Below are 17,240 nucleotides of genomic sequence, written 5' to 3'. Positions count from 1 at the left end.
AATCTTATTAAAGCATGATCACTTAAATTATGATCAAAGTGTTAAAGATAATTGTCATTATATCATAGAGAAAAAATGGTCTTTTGTAGAGAATAAAAAGAGATTTTAGCACCTTTTCTGCTTGGAAGAAATAGTTATATCTGTAAACAGTGAAATTATAGGAAATATGTTTTAGCAAAAAATTACTGACAACTATTTGATTACAGTTAATATTATCTTTTTGTTCTATTTTGTTTTAATTTCTATTATTCCATTTACATAAAACTCCAATAATGCTTCCCAACTTACATGGTTCAAACTGATTTCTCATAGCTACTTTTTGCTGTGCTTTTAAGTGAGAGGTAGATATGCTATTTGTAACATTATGGACGTGAAAATATTTGTGATTTTTATCAACAGTAAAGGTTAGCTTTTGGCTGAGCAGGGTGAAGTGTTCACACAGCAACAACTAGTTTAATGTAAGAATTGTCATTCCAGTGCACAAACATCCACTAAGACATCAGCTGAAGATATTGTTGACAACATGAAGGAAGCAATAGGTTAGCTATTTTATTTGTCTTTCTTTATATTAAATTTTATGAATGAATGAACACATCTCATTTAATTATTAGTAAACATACTGATATAATTTGGAATAGAAAAACTATCGAGGAGAAAAATTAAAGGAGTAAAGCTGTTAATATGAAGTAGTCAGGATTCTACCTATGTCAACAGTATTTGTAGAATATTTGTTGTATATTTAACAATATATTCAACATATTTGCCTTTTATTATGTATAATAGTACATACATCTATTATGTATAATAGTAATTTAGGAGAAACCAGAGGTATAATTATTATTCAGTTATATATTTATTGTTATTAAGTAATCATCAATTAATTAATTATTCTAATTTTAAATATATTGTATTTAACACCAAAGAGATTACAGAAATACTAGACAAAGAGATATGAGGCAGCTAAAGATGGCACCACACAGATAGTGCTAGCTATGTAAGAATGAGGATTATAATTTGTATTCGCAGAACCTCCATAGAAGCTGGGTAGCCTGCCTGCAGTTTCAGTGCTCAGGAATGGCAGACAGGGGATTCTATGGTATACTATTCTATACCAGCCAGACACATGATCAAAAAGCACAGTGTGGATCAATAAAGAGAGGGTAGGGCAGCAAAGGAACAATCTATGTTAGCTTTGGCCCTACACACACAGAAATACACAATATACACCTACCAGCACCATCACCATCACCACAAACAAAAAGAATGAAACTTGGTGGTACAGTGTAGGGGACAGAATGAATGGGGTCCTCTTCTGGGACAACTGAAGAGTGGAGGAGAAGAAGTGATGTGTAGTTAGATGAAAGACATTGTCAAGCATAAGAATGAATGGTGTAGGTGAGAGAACAGGGCTAGTGCTTTCCTGAGTCAAGAAACACACACACACACACACGCACGCACGCACGCGCGCGCGCACTCGCACGCACACACACACACACACACACACACACACACGCACACGCACACGCACTATAAAAACATGACATTTCGGCTAATGGCCAGTATGCTGGAGCACAGAGAAGTGCTAAACAATACAGAACAGAGAAGTGTTAAACAATACAGGACAAACAAAACTTGATTTTTATGGTTAGACTTTGGCAAGGGTTGTAAAGTATTCTAGTATAAGAGTCATTGTATTATTTCAAGCTGAGAGGTGGCAAGGCAATTTCTGAGTTTGTAAAACATTACTCCTCTCAGTGTGCAAAGAGGGTCAAATGGAGAAGTGGACACATTAGGGTAAAGACTCTATTCTTACACTGAAAACAATGTGGAATGCTGAGGGTTCTCAGTTAATCATTTATGAAACATGAGACATTTCTTGATGGGCATACTCTAGTCGATATAGTCATTAGAATATTCAGTAATTTAATACAGTATTTCGGTTTCTACAATATTTAATACCATATGATTCTTTGTGTTTAATACAAGTTTATAAACATGTATAGGCAAAATACTATAAAATAACTAAATGCTTTTACATGGTTAATAATTGGTATACATGAAACAAAGCTATTGAGTCTTTTTGATTAAGATAATCATAAACCTTTTACTAATGGTGGGTATTATGTCAGCTCCTCTTCTAGTTGGTCTAACAGAATATCTGAAAACGGCAACCTAAGGAAGGATTTATAGGGCTCACAATTTGAGGGGTGGTTGGCTGTAATGGGAAGTCCTAAAGGAAGGGCATTTCCAATCAGGAAATAGAATGTGGGTGTTGGTATTCATTTCATTTTCTCCATTTTATTGGTTTAGGAACTCAGCCCGATCTTTGGACTCAGCCTCAATTAACTTCTTAAGTTGCATAGAATACAGGCATATTGTTTGCAGACTGTAACTCGGTGGTCTTTACTCTCATTCCTGAGTGAGTGTATCCTTGTTTCCCTCTGTAAACTCATGAGCCAGGACTATTCTGTCATTTCTCCTCTCATTCTTCCCTTCACACTTTCACCTTATAACCTATTTAGTTCTCTTGACAGGATACTTTGCGTTTTCTATCACAAAGTTTTCAACACACGCACATTCCTCCTTCAGAACATATAAAACGACTCCCAATAACATTCTGCTACACCAACAGCTACGTGCCCTGCTCAGCCATTATGGAAGATCCTTCCTCATGTAGTGGACGGAAATACATACAGAGACCCGTAGTGCAGAGCCTTAAATCAGATCTTTCCATCAAAGCTCTCCCCTCAGGGCTCAGAGGATCCTGTAGACGAGAATGTGGAAAAAGTGTAGGAGCCAGAGGGGATGGAAGACACCAAGATAACAGGGCCTTCCAAGTGAACAAGAGCAAAGCTTACATGAACTCAGAAAAACTGAAGCAGCAGGCACGGGGTCTGCATGGGTCACACCACACACAAGTTTAGTGTTTTTACAGCACTCATGAGTGTGTGAAAAAGTGGTTCTGTGATTCCTATGCCTTTTCTTCAGCTCTTCTCCTTCTGTTGGTTTGTCCTGCCCAACTCCAATGTGTTTTTATTTTATCTTATTATATTTTATTTTGTTATTTTTTATCCTTTATCCCTAGAAGCTTGTTTGTTTTCCAATGAAAGACAGAAAATGAGAGTATCTGGATGGTAGGGAGATAGGAAGGAACTGGGAAGAGTAGAGAATTGGGAAACTGTAATCAGGATATATTATTTGAGAAAATATTTTCAATAAAATAGAAAAATGGGAAAAATAATAAGCATTTTCATAGGCCTAAGAAACAGAGAGTTCGGTTATCACTACAGTAACTCCTTTGCTGTTACCACTTTTTTACATTAAGTACCTTTGTGGTGACAGAATGCTTGATAAAGCCAACTTAAGAAAGGACATGTCTACTCTTTATATCTCACACTAAGGTACACTGGTCACTGTGTGGATCAGGAGCAGCAGGAGCCTGCCATGATGTGGGTGAATATAATATGATGAATTACGGCATACACTTTCTTCACTCACTTTCTTCTTATATTTAACCAGGGATCTCAGCACATCAAATGATGCCACTGACATTTGAGATCAGTTTCCCCAATGAATTAATTCAGTCTGGAGAGTTCCTCACATATGTGCTTACAGGTCTGTCTCCTAGATGATTTTAGATTCTTTTACGTTGTCTATCAGCATTGGCCTTTATATGTATATGCTTTTTAAAAAATATCTGGTATCCTATAATACTTGCATCTATTTATACCCATTATCACTTAAATATATTTTCTCTAAACAACAGAGTACAGAATATTCATAAATCTATATTTTCTATAAGCAGATAAACCAGCACAAGCAGTTACAGTAATAAAGGACTAGACTCTTTAAATACAAATGGAGAATATGTTGTTTCCTTGCTTCCTACAGATGATTCTTTTTTAGTACTTGAAAAGTTTGTAAAGCACCAAACACATCAAATAACTAAACAATGGTATAGACTGTAAAGCAGGCCACAGTGCTTAGATACCACACATGCTAGGACCAGACATCCATTCTTGATGGGACACTGAAACAAAACTGACATTTAATCTCTCTACTTTGTAAGCTCACTTTACAAGCTTTTGTTTGCGGTGTTCTGACGCTTGTCCAATTATTCAGAACTTGCACCTCCTTGACACATTCATCAATAAAAATGTATAGGATCCTAAAATCATTTAAATTAGCATTCAGTGACACTTACAAGTAAGTCATTAATTGGTGGGCTGACACTTTGCATGCAAGGAACATATTATATGTCACCTTTCATTTACTGCCACAGAGAGTCCCACACTGACATTTCTGGAAATGGAAAGCCATTTAGTATTCCCTGTTCACTAGGAGTCCTGTGTGTCTTTTAATTTCCAACCTATGATAGGTTTGATCTTAATATTTTCAAAGACGTTTTTGGCATTAACTGTATTGGAAGAAGTTGTAGATGTTTATTCATGACTTCCATGTGTACATACTCCATACTATCATGCCAGAAATATAACAATCCTGTGAGATCAAATGTGATTTTACATTCTATTTTCATTTTTAGACAGTCAACTACTCTATCATTTTAGCCACTCCCCAACCACATAGTTTTACTTTATTTTAAAAAGAAAAATATTAGGGTTAATTTTACAAATATTACTAGTTTGATGAGGGTCTCTAAACTATCACTGGAAGATTAGATATATATTCAAACAAAAAACTACTTTAACTATTTCAATTACTGTTTTTTCTTAGTAAATACTACTGAAATGAGATTCACAGCTATAACTGTCAATTAAAGGTACAGCTATAATATTGTAACAAACTTAACATGTAAAATATTTCTAGAATTGTCATATTATAATTGGCATGAGACCAACAACAACATGCTTCATTTAATTACAAATACTACATAACAATTTTCCCTTAAGTAATCAAACTATTAAAATTACTTCTGGTAGAGATTTACAAATAAATACATCTATTTATTATCTATCTGGTTATCACCTATGTAAACTGTATTTATACAATTATATATATATAATTATATATAATTTAGATAATATGAAGTGTATGCATTATATGTGTAATGCATACATACATGTATACCTAAATACTTAATATATTAAGTGTATTTATTTTGAGTATGCACTTTTATGAGTTTGGGTTTGAATGTAATGTATACATTTTCCATACAAGCAAATATTTTCTTGTTTTGACCCACTGTCTTTTTATATCCTTAAATGTCCTTTTTTAGACTAAGACTTTTTAACTGAATTAAAGATACATTTTAATAGTATTATTTTTCCTTTTGAATTCATGTGTGTGCGTGTGTAAAAAGAGGTTTAATATTGTTTGTATTTTGGAGACTATGATATCAATAAGATAAAAATACTTTTCAATTATTGGTTTCCGTTGTTGCCTGGATATTTACCTGACAGATTATTTGAGTCTAATCAAAAGTAAGCATTCACAGGTGGGTGAGTTCTCATGGTGTTTCTTGGTCATTAAAGAATGATACTTCCCAGAAGAACTGAGAAACGGCTAAAATGAAGGCTATCCATTTTCATGTACAGTAGATAAAGAATATAGTTTAAAATGTAAAAATGAACATATGCTTAATTTTCCATAGTGTTTATTCGTTCTCTGCTTTGCATCTCAATGTATAAAAAAGATATTGATTATATAGCTTAATGCAGCCTAATGTTACAGTCAGGCTTATCTTCTATATTAGAGTTAATGTTTTCTGTCTCAAATTGGGTTTCAACTAATACAATGCAGGTGAAAATGGGAGCAACCAGAGTCAGACAGAACCATCACCAGTAAGATGACATGAATATGAGAGGGGGAAGTCATGCAAGAAAACTTTGATTACCTTTTTGTCAGAGCACGGCATTAGATGAAAGGAATTCAGCAAGCCTAGGCTATTTTTAGGCAGGAGTTTTTGTGGTGCTTCAGATACTTAATTTAATTCAAAGAGGCTTTGATATAAGTTCTGCTTTGATGTGTGCACATTGTTATAGGGATCATAAGCAGACAATGGTTGTGCATTCAGAGCACCTGGGTTTCTCACCTTCAACAGTGGACATCACATACCTGTGTGGACTAAAGTGGCAGGTAGAGGCTGCTGCTGTTCTGAATTAAAAAGTATTATGCAGTTTCACACAGGAAAAGCCATTCAGCTTATGATGGTGGCCATGCCATTTTCCATTGAAATTTTATTCATAGCAATTATCCTACCAAATTGAAGAGTTGGGGTTTTTTTTTTTTATTCATCACTCCACTTATACGATGATTTTCATAGAGAAGGAGCCTTAAATGTATTATTCCCCTATATAAGGCAAACAACCAGAGGAGACCTGGGAACATCTCGTAGCCTAAGGTAAAACAATGTTCTAAAAGTGACATGTGTTAATCCTTCAAATGTTTCTGTGTTTTAAAATGTTAGTGGGCTTTTCTTCTATCAAGAGAAACCACAGACAGTTATGAAGTTCTCATGGTTATATTTCATTTGATACCTTCCATGCCTCGAGTCTGTTCCTATAAGCTAATGGCCTCAGAGTATGACATAATATCCTGTACGTCTGGGCAAGCATCAGTTTGGGAGATAATTTTACCTATCACTTTAATATTTATACCATGTATGGACATGCTAAAGGGAAGTGAAAGATGGTGTATTTTTAAATACTATTTTTCACTCTGCAAAGACAATTTTCAGAAGTCCATATTCAGGTAGGCATCATTTAACATTTTACATTCACATTTTATTATGGTTATTTGTAATTCAAAACTTTCAGAAAGGGAGAAGAGCATTTAAAAATGGTGAATTTGATTCCAGATTGACATAGTAATTAAAGGCTTAACAAATTCTGAGCGTTTATAAAATACTATTTGCAGGATCCATTTTCCCTTTTGTTGAAAATAGATTTTTTTTTCTCATAAAATATCCTGATTGTTGTTTCTCCTTCTTCCAATTCTCCCAGTTCTTCACCATCTCCTCTTTGATCTAAATCTACCCCCTTTGTGTTTCTCATTAGAAAACAAGCACATTTCTAAGGAATAATGAGAAAATAAAATATAATACACAAATATAATAAGATTCAAACAAAAATCAATACATCTAAATTAGACAAAACAAAGAAGGAAAAAACAAAACAAAACAAAAAAACAAAAAACAGACCCCCTTGCTTGCACACTCAAGAATCCCATACAACACTAAAATGGAAGCCATAATATATTTGCCAACGATACTCTTTATATAGCAAAAGGTACTGATTCCATCTCATGGAGTGAGCCATAAGCCAAATCAGATTTTGTTTGGTTACTCCCACAAACTTTGTGCCAGCACTGTACTACCATATCCTGCAAGCAGGTCAGCACTATAGATCAAAATGTTTGTGAAAAACTTCAGCATATAGGGGTGTCTGTTTTTGTGCCAGTACCATGCTTTTTTATAAAATTACTGTAGTTTTCTGTACACAACTTGATACCTCCATTAGCTCTTTTATTATTCAAGATTTGGGATTTAGTTATCTTTTTTTTAACTATTAGGTTGTGTTTTCACATGATGCTAAAACTTCCCTTTCAGTATCTGTAGAGAATTGTGTTGAAATTTTGATGGAGATTGCATTGAATCTTTCAGTACAATGGCCATTTTACTATGTTAATCCTACCGATGCCATGAGCATGGTGAAGGGGAAGATTCACAATTAGGCTACTTGATGGCTCCCAGGGAATACCAGCTGGAGTGGGGGCTTGGATTAAGACATGAGTTTGGGGATGGATATTTGGATGGGACAATCTGTGTGATCCATCAGAGATGGAGCCAGGGCTGGAGGCTAGCACACAGCAGGTGGTCTGCTACCTGGAAAAGGTCACCCAGACCTTGGATTTGGAGGAGAGTAGGGAGATGTAGAGATCTGAAATAAATTTACCTGCTTCCCTGGCTGGTTTGGCCTGAGGGAGTCCAGAGAATGCCTGCTGGATTTGGGTCTTGGGATTAAGTAATGAGTGGGAATACAAAAAGTTGGGGGAGAAGGTTTTCATGATCCCTTGCAGATAAAGGAAGAGCAGAAGGGGCTGCATTCTTGAGAACTGAGACTTCTGGCATAGCAGTATGCTTTGATTAGTACATAGTGTTAATTTGTTAAATTAGGAAAGGAAGGGGCATTGAAGAGAAACTAGGTATTATTTGTGAAAAGTGCAGTGCACTGTACTCTAAATAAACACAAACAGAAATTCCCTCTATTTCTACCATTATGAAAAAGTGGTTAAGGAATATTTTCATTAGTTCAATATTTCACCTATGCACTACAAGTTTTTAAGATTTATAGCAATGTGTCAGTCTGGTTAATATTTGAAACTTAGCTAGTTAAGAGACAAGGGTGAAAACTTTGTAAGGTATTTTTACAACCCACCATTAGCAATAATCACTTTGCTGTGTGGGTACAAATAAAATTTTGGAACATCGAATATATACATGTTTGGAAATACTGTGTGAAGTAATGGGTTGGCAGAATATGAGTGGTGTAGATGGAGATTCCAGGCAGGGTAGGGGCAAACAAGGACAGCACAAATCTGATAGAGACAATGCAAGGGGGGAGAGTAAAGGTGGTTGGCAATGCTGAAAGATTATGTATGCAGAGTGTCTTCAAACCAAAGCAGAGTCTACAAGCCATGTAACATCTGCACATAAATGACTATGGAACTGATAGATACTTTGATGCCACCGAAGAGGCATATAAATGGAAGAGCTTGAACATTTCCTAAAAATGGTCCAGGCAACTGAGTTTAAATGTCTAGTTTCCACTCTCAGGTGCTTTGAGCAGAGATCACACTAATTCTATATAGCACATGAAACTATACTATATTTTTCAAAAACTATGTTCTTATTTTATTCTTTTCCTTTGGAGGTATGAACCTGAGAGTTGAGCATTGTTATATCTGAGAAGTGATTTTCAGTTGTTAGAATATTGACAGTAATGAAGAATATAATTGTATGGCTTGAAACAATGAGCAGAGCAGCTGAACTTACAAATACATGAGAGCACACAGTTACTTCTATTGAGAATATTTTTACTTTGAAAAGCAATAATAAGGAAGAATATTCACTAAAGTCATGCTTTCTGTTTTCAAAGGAGATGCTCATACCCAGAAAGCAGAAAACTAATTTGTTTTCACTAGCAGTGTTTGGATAAGAAGCTTAAAGCATAGACTCTTTTTCATAACTTAGGTCCAGAGTCTTTTGAATTCAACCACCTTGTCTGTTTGGACTAGCAAGCCTATGAATAGGAAAGTACAGGATTCTGTATAGCCAGAGCAATTTATGCAAACCTGTTGGTAGTAAACAAAGCCCAACTCACGTTGCTTCATTCACTTCTTCTGGGGCACCCAATGAGACAACTATTTCTCCCCACTGCATGTAACAGCAGCAGCAAGGAAAAGCTGAGCTTTCATGGAATTGAAGTGCTTTGGAGCCTACAGTTTTTCTGTTGTTGTCAAGAAATTTTAAATGGTGATTTCTCACATAATGCTTCTTTTTTATTTTTTTATTTTTTTTTTGAGTGATGTGGTACTTTATGTTGAATTTTATTTATTTTTTATTTTTATTTTTATTATTATTAATTTATTCTTTCTAAAACAAAAGAACACAAAACTCCCAGATAACTATGCAAAAGACTAATTTTAGGGAGTCATTATTGTCACTCTCCAGGCATCACATGGAACTTTATTACTATAGTCCTAATAGTGAAGCCATAAACATTCATGTAAACTACCACCATTTTAGCAAAACGGCTCTTCTGAATACATATGGAAAATTCTAGGTACCATTCATTTTGGGATGAAGCACCTTGCTTAAATTTGGAAACATAAATCTAAATTACTTATTTAATTTACTATGTGTAATTTTTCTGTAATATGTACTAGAACATATTCATTTAGAACATCTAAATAAATACATTAATTTTACGTGATTTCTATCACTGGCATGAAACTTTCCTTTTTGATAGAGAAATCACTGGAGACACATAATGGTCCTACATATGAGTCATGTAGATATTCCTGGCAGGGTAGGGACACCCTACTCTGTATTATGCCTCTGTATTCTTTTGATAGAAGAGTGCAGTTTTAACTTATACTCTCCATCATGGACAACCAGTGTTAAGCTGTTCTCATGTCTACAAACTTTTCAGATCTCTTGATAAATTAAACATAACACACTTTTGTGACAGTTTATTTTATTTAGTATAATGTGCTCAAGGTTTAACCTATTTATTTGAAATGTCAAAAAGTATTTGTGATTCTTTGAATTGAACTTGATGTAGTTTAAATGGTGGTAACGTTTGACCAGCCCTTGTCTTTATTTAGATTTGCCTTTTCAGCCTCACTATGATTCTTTGTCTCCTTATTTGTTGAAAAGTGAGTTATTTGTCCCAAAGAATTGCTTATGGGCTATGTCTTTTTCTTTCTATATCACAGTAAGTTATAAACTTAATGAGCTGTAGAGCTTTGCATAATTGTATCCAGGTATTTTGGTAAAACCAGTGCTCAGGTTGATAGATGAGCTCTTCCTTCCATGATCAAACCTTATCTACCTATATCTACTTTCATTGCTATTTTTTGAAAACCAGTATCCATAGCCATTAATATATCAGAGGAAGGAAAGATTTAGATGAAACACCATTAAAAAGAGAAAAATTCTTGGATTCCAAGATGGTGGTGATGAAGACATGAGCGAGGTTTCTGATCTGCAGGGAGGAGACTACAGATGCTACCTGGAGCCAAGGACTGCACAGTATGGATGATGGGTGGGTCTGACCTCTGGTCATCCAGTGGCCAATGGAGGACAGCAGCCCAGTCCCCAGAGCCTGGACAGGACCCTGACTGTGAGCTGTGGCCTTTCTCCACAGCACAAACTCCGTATTTGGGACTGAAATCTCGGGAGTGAGACATCAGAGCCTAGCAAAATCTTGGGAAGCAGGTGGACCTGTCTTCAGACCTCACCCATCTGCCCTGCACCAGTCCACAGAAAGTCCACAGGGGCCCAGATGGCTGTGAGCACATTGCCCCACCACAGCAATGTTGTCTGAGACCAGGGACACATGAGACCCGAGACCCTACCAGGAGTCAGGGACTGCAGCAGCTGTCTGAGCAGGGCTGGGCAGGAGCCTAACTTCTGGCCCCAGAGGACTATCCTGGCACAATTGATCACAACACACCCAGCCTATCCAGGCTCCGCAGCCTTGCAGGGTCTCTCAAGCTCTTGGCAGAGGCTGGATAGGACTGAGGGGCTAGGGCAAAAATCTAGGCAACCAACAACAATCAGACGGCAGTAGCTGCTATCTCCCTGACAGGTGGAGCCTAGACCTCACTACATGGTTGTAGCAGGCAGAAACCTAAACAATTTCTAGAAGACAAGAGGGGGTCAGGCACTCTAGGGTGATCTGAGCCTAGGACCCAAAACTGCAGGGCCTGAGGGCAGGGTATTCAAAGCCCCGCCAAAGACAGGATAACCAGCTCTACATATACTACCTCAAACAGATACTGGAGCTGCAGAGCATGAGCACGCACCTCGGAGGCAGTGGGGAGCCTATGGTGTGGAGCAAAGTCTCCAGGTGCCAAAATCTGGTCAATTGCCTGTCCCAAGGAAGAGTTCCCTGACCACCACTGACAAAGGCCCTTGACCTACAATAAATCACCAACAAACTGCTCTCAACAACCAGTGAAAGACACCAAAAACTACATCCCAACGTCAGAGACAACAAGATGACTAATAAACAGCTTAAAAACATAAACAACAAAACAAAAAACAATATAGCATCTTCAGATACCAGCTATCCAAAGGAAACAACCCAGAGAACTCAAACACAATTGAAATAGAAGAAAATGACCTCAAATCCTTAGAAATGAAGATGATAATGGAGGAAACAAATAAAATCCATAAAAATGCAAGAAGACACGGTAAAACAGGTGGAAGACATAAAAGAGGCCTATAGAGAGCCACAGGAAGAATTTCAGGAAAATACAAATAACCTGATGAAGGAAATCAATAAAACAGTTCAAGATCTGAAGGCCTATAAAGAGGCACTGGAAGAAACTCAGGAATAGACAAACAATCAGATGACGGGAGTCAATAAAACAGTTCAAGGTCTGAAGATGAAAATGGAAACAATGATAAAGGCACAGACAGAAGGAAAACAGGAAAGGAAAAGCGTAGAGAAGAAAGCAAACAACACAGAGGCAAGCTTCTCTAACAGAATCTAAAAGATGGAGGAACGAATCTCAAGACTAGAAGACACAATTGTAGATCTTGAAGCAACCATCAAAGAAAATGCTAAATCTGAAAAATTACTGACAAAAAACACCCAAGAAATCAAGGACACCATGAAAAGATGAAACCTGAGGATAATAGACATTGAGGAAAGAGAAGACACTGACTCTAAGGCCCAGAAAATATTTTCAACAAAATCACAGAAAAAAGATTTCCTCAATTTAAAGAAGGAGATGTTTATAAACATACAAGAAGCCTACTAAACACCAAATAGAATAGACCAGAAAAGAAAGTTTCCCACACATAATAAACAAAACACAAAATATATAGAACAAAGAAGAAATATTAAAAGTGGCAAGGGAAAATGGCTAAGTAACATATAATGGCAAACATATCAGATTTACACCCAACTTCTCAGCAGAGACCATAAAAACCAGAAAGACCTGGACAGAGATCCTGCAAACTAAGAGACTACAGACACCAGACCAGACTACTATAACCAGCAAAACTCTCAATAACTATTGATGAAGAATACAAGATATTCCATAACAAAAACAAATTCCAACAGTACCTATCCACAAATCTGGCTTTATAGAAATTACTAGAAGGAAAACTCCACCCCAATGAGACAAGCTACTACCAAAATAGATAACTACACTGTCGAAAAAACATAACCATACAAACTCTCTACTATAACCAACATCAAAATCAAGGGCCATAACAGTCATGGTCATTAATATCTCTCAATATCAATGGTCTCAATTATCCAATAAAAAGACTCAGACTCGCTGAATGGATGCATAAACAAGATCCAACAATATTCTCCATTCAAGAAACACATCTCAGCCAAAAGGATAGATACTAACTTAGGGTAAAAGGCTGGAAAAAGATATTCCAAGGAAATGGACAGAAGAAACAAGCTGGTGTAGCCATTTTAATATCTAATAAGATATATTTTCAACTAAAATTTATCAAAAGGAATGAGAAAGGACACTTCATACACCAAAAAGGTAAAGTTGACCAATCACAATTCTGAGCATCTATACTCCCAATACAAGGGCACCCACATTTATAAAAGAACTATTAACAAAGCTTACACCACACATAGATCTCTACACATTATGAGTGGGAGACTTCAATACACCACTTTCAGCGAAAGTCATTGAAACAGAAACTAAACAGAGACATAATGACACTAACCAACATCATGAATGTAATGGATCTAACAGATATCTACAGAACTTTTCACCCAAAACAAAGGATTATACCTCCTTCTCAGCACCCCATGGAACCTTCTCCAAAATTGATCACATAGTACATCACAAAGCAAGCCTCAACATATACAAGAAGATTGAAATACTACCTTGTATCCTATCAGAAAACTATGGTTTAAGACTGGACTTCAACAACAACAGAAATAAAAAAAGGCTATACACACATGGAAACTAAATAACTCTCTACTTAATGACACCTCTGTCAAGTACGAAATAAAGAAGAAATTAAAAACTTCCTGAAATTTAATGAAAATGAAGGAACAACAATACCCAAATTTGTGGGACACATTGAAAGCAGTGCTAAGAGGAAAGTTCATAGCACTAAGTGCCTTTATAAAGAAATTTTTAAAATTCCATATAAACAACTTAATGACATACCTGCCTGGAAGCCCTATAAAAAAAGAAGTAGAAACACCCAAGATGAGTAGATGTCTGGAAATAATCAAACTCAAGACTGAAATCAATAAATTACAAACAAAGAGAACAATTCAAAGAATCAACAAAACCATGAGTTGGTTCTTTGAGAAAATCAACACGATAGATGAACCGTAAGCCAAACTAACTAAAAGGTAGAGGGACACAATCCAAATCAACAAAATCAGAAATGAAAAGGGAGACATAACAACAGACACTGAATAAATAAAAAGAATCATAAGACCCTACATCAAACGCATATATGCCACAAAATTTGAAAAATCTAAGTGAAATGGACAATTTTCTTGATCGATTCCACTTGCCAAAATTGAATTATGACCAGATTAAAAAAAAAAAAACTAAATAGTCCTATTTCCCCTACAGAAATAGAAGCAGTCATTAATAGTCTCCCAATCAAAAAAAAATCTGAGGGTCAGATGGTTTCAGTGCAGAATTCTACCATACCTTCAAAGAAGAGCTAATACTGTTATTCATCAAACTACTCCAAAAGGTAAACATGTATTGAAGACTACCAAACTCATTCTTTGAGACCTCAGTCACTTTGATACCTTAACATCAAAAAAGACCCAACAAAGAAAGAGAATTTCAGACCAAATTTCTTATGAACATTGATGCAAAAATACTCAATAAAATACTCACAACCTGAATACAAGAACACATCAAAGATATAATTCACCATGACCAGCTGGCTTCATTCCAGGAATGCAGGGATGGTTTAATATATGGAAATATATCAATGTAATTCACCATATAAACAAAGTAAAAGAAAAAAAAACCCACATGATCATCTCCTTAGATGCAGAAGAAGCATTTGACAAAAGCCAACACTCATTCATGTTTAAAGTTTTGGACACAGCAGGGATTCAAGGCACGTATCTAAACATAATAAAGGCTATATAGAGCAAGCCAATAGCCAACATCAAATTAACTAGAGAGCTACTCAATGAAATTCCTCTATAATTGGGACCAGGAAAGGCTGCCCACTTTCTCCATATCTCTTTAATATAGTTCATGAAGTTCTAGCTAGAGCAATAAGAAAACAAAAGATCAAGAAGATCCAAATCAGAAAGGAGGAAGTCAAATTACCCTTATTTGCAGATAATATGATAGTGTCCATAAGTGACCCCCAAAATTCCACCAGAGAACTCCTATAGCTGATAAACACCTTCAGCAAAATGGCTGGATACAAAATTAACTCAAAAATTCAGTAGCATTCCTTTATACAGATAACAATCATACAGAGGAAGAAATTAGGGAAACTACACCCTTCACAATAGCCACAAGCAATATAAAATATCTAGGAGTAACTCTAACCAAGCAAGTAAAAGACTTGTTGAAAAAAAACTTCAAATCTCTGAAGAAGGAGATTGAAGATGACATCAGAAGATGGAAAGATCTCCCTTGTTTGTGGATTGGGAGGATTAACATAGTAAAAATAGCCATCCCTATCAAAATACCTACACAATTTTTAAAAGACATTGAAAGATCAATTCTCAATATCATATGGAAAAAGAAAAAACCCAGAATATCTAAAACAATCCTGTGCAGTAAAAGATCCTCTGGAGGAATCTCCATACCTGACTTCAAGCCGTACTATAGAGCAACAGTAATTAAAACAGCATGGTACTGGCATAGCAATAGGATGGTTGATCAATGGAATTGAATCAAAGACACAGCAATAAATGCACACATATATGGACATTTGATTTTTGACAAAAAAGCCAAATCTAGTCAATGGAAAAAGGATAGCATCTTCAAGAAATGATGCTGGTCTAACTGGATGTCTACACGTAGAAAAATGCAAGTAGACCCATATTTATCACCATACACAAAACCCAAGTCCAATTGAATTAAGGACCTCAACATAAAACCAGAGACACTAAATCTGTTACAAGAAAAATTAGGGAAAAGACTGGGTCTCATTGGCACAGGAGACAACTTCCTGAACAGAGCACCAAAAGCCCAGGCCTTAAGGTCAACAATCAATAAATGGGACCTCATGAGGCTGAGAAGCTTCTATAAGGCAGAAGACACTGTCAAAAGAACATAGCGACAGCCTACAGACTGGGAAAAGATCTTCACCCACCCTACATCTGACAAAGGCCTAATATTCAAAACATATCAACAGCTCAAGAAATTAAACACCACCAAAACAAATAACCCAATCAAGAAATGAGGTTAAGAACTAAACAGAGAATTCTCAACAGAGGAACATCAAATGACTGAAAAAAAATAAATGCTCAATATACTTAGCCATCAAAGAAATGCAAATCAAAACGACCCTGAAATTCTATCTTACATCCATCCTCATTCCTGTGAGGATGTTGAGAATGGGGAATACTCCTTCATTGCTGGTGGGAGTGAAAACTTGTACAACCACTTTGGAAATCAATTTGGCACTTTCTCAGAATACTGGGAATAGGGCTTCCTCAAGACCCAGCTATACCATTCCTTGGAATATACCCAGAAGGTGCTCCAACACACAAAGGTATATGCTCAACCATGTTCATAGTAGCCTTATTCATAATAGCTAGAACCTGGAAACAACCTAAATGTCCCTCAGTTGAGGAATGGATAAAGAAACTATGGTACATTTACACTATGGAATACTGCTCAGCTATTAAAAGCAAGAAAATTCTGAAATTTCTAGAATTTTGTTCCAAATGGATGGAACTAGAAATGATCATATTGAGTAAGTTAGCCCAGATTCAGAAAGACTCACATGGTATTTACTCACTCTAATTGGACACTAGCCCAACAAGGATGTCTCCTGAAAGTCTTCACTTACTGGGAGAATGGGATAGATTCAGAGACCTCCTATTGGGACTCTAGGTGAGAGAAGTATGGTAAAATAGGGAAATAGAAGGATCCAGAGGGTCCTAGAAACCTACAAGAAGAACATTATGATGGGCGGATCTTGACCCAGCAAGGGGTGGGGGGTGTCTGCTCAAGTACTGCACCAACCAAGGACAATACATGCAGTAAATATTGAACCCTTAGATCTACCCAATGGACAGGACATTATGCACAGTTGTGCAGAGAGCGGGGACTGACTCTGACAGGAACTCTGGTGCCCCATATATGACCACTTCCCTTTGGTGGGGAGGCCTGGTAGCACTCAGAGAAAGAATAGGAAGGCTACCAAGATGAGACTTTATAGGCTATGACCATATGGTGGGGGAGGAGGTACCCATCTGTCACAGACCTGGGGGATGGGTATAGGGTGAAGGAGGGAGGGAAGAACAGGAGGACACAAGAAGCAAGGGGATAAAAATTTAGAT

The sequence above is a fragment of the Acomys russatus genome, chromosome 1 (genome assembly GCF_903995435.1).
Source record: "Acomys russatus chromosome 1, mAcoRus1.1, whole genome shotgun sequence".
Lineage (NCBI taxonomy): Eukaryota > Metazoa > Chordata > Mammalia > Rodentia > Muridae > Acomys > Acomys russatus.
Note: the sequence above shows the minus strand (reverse complement) of the source record.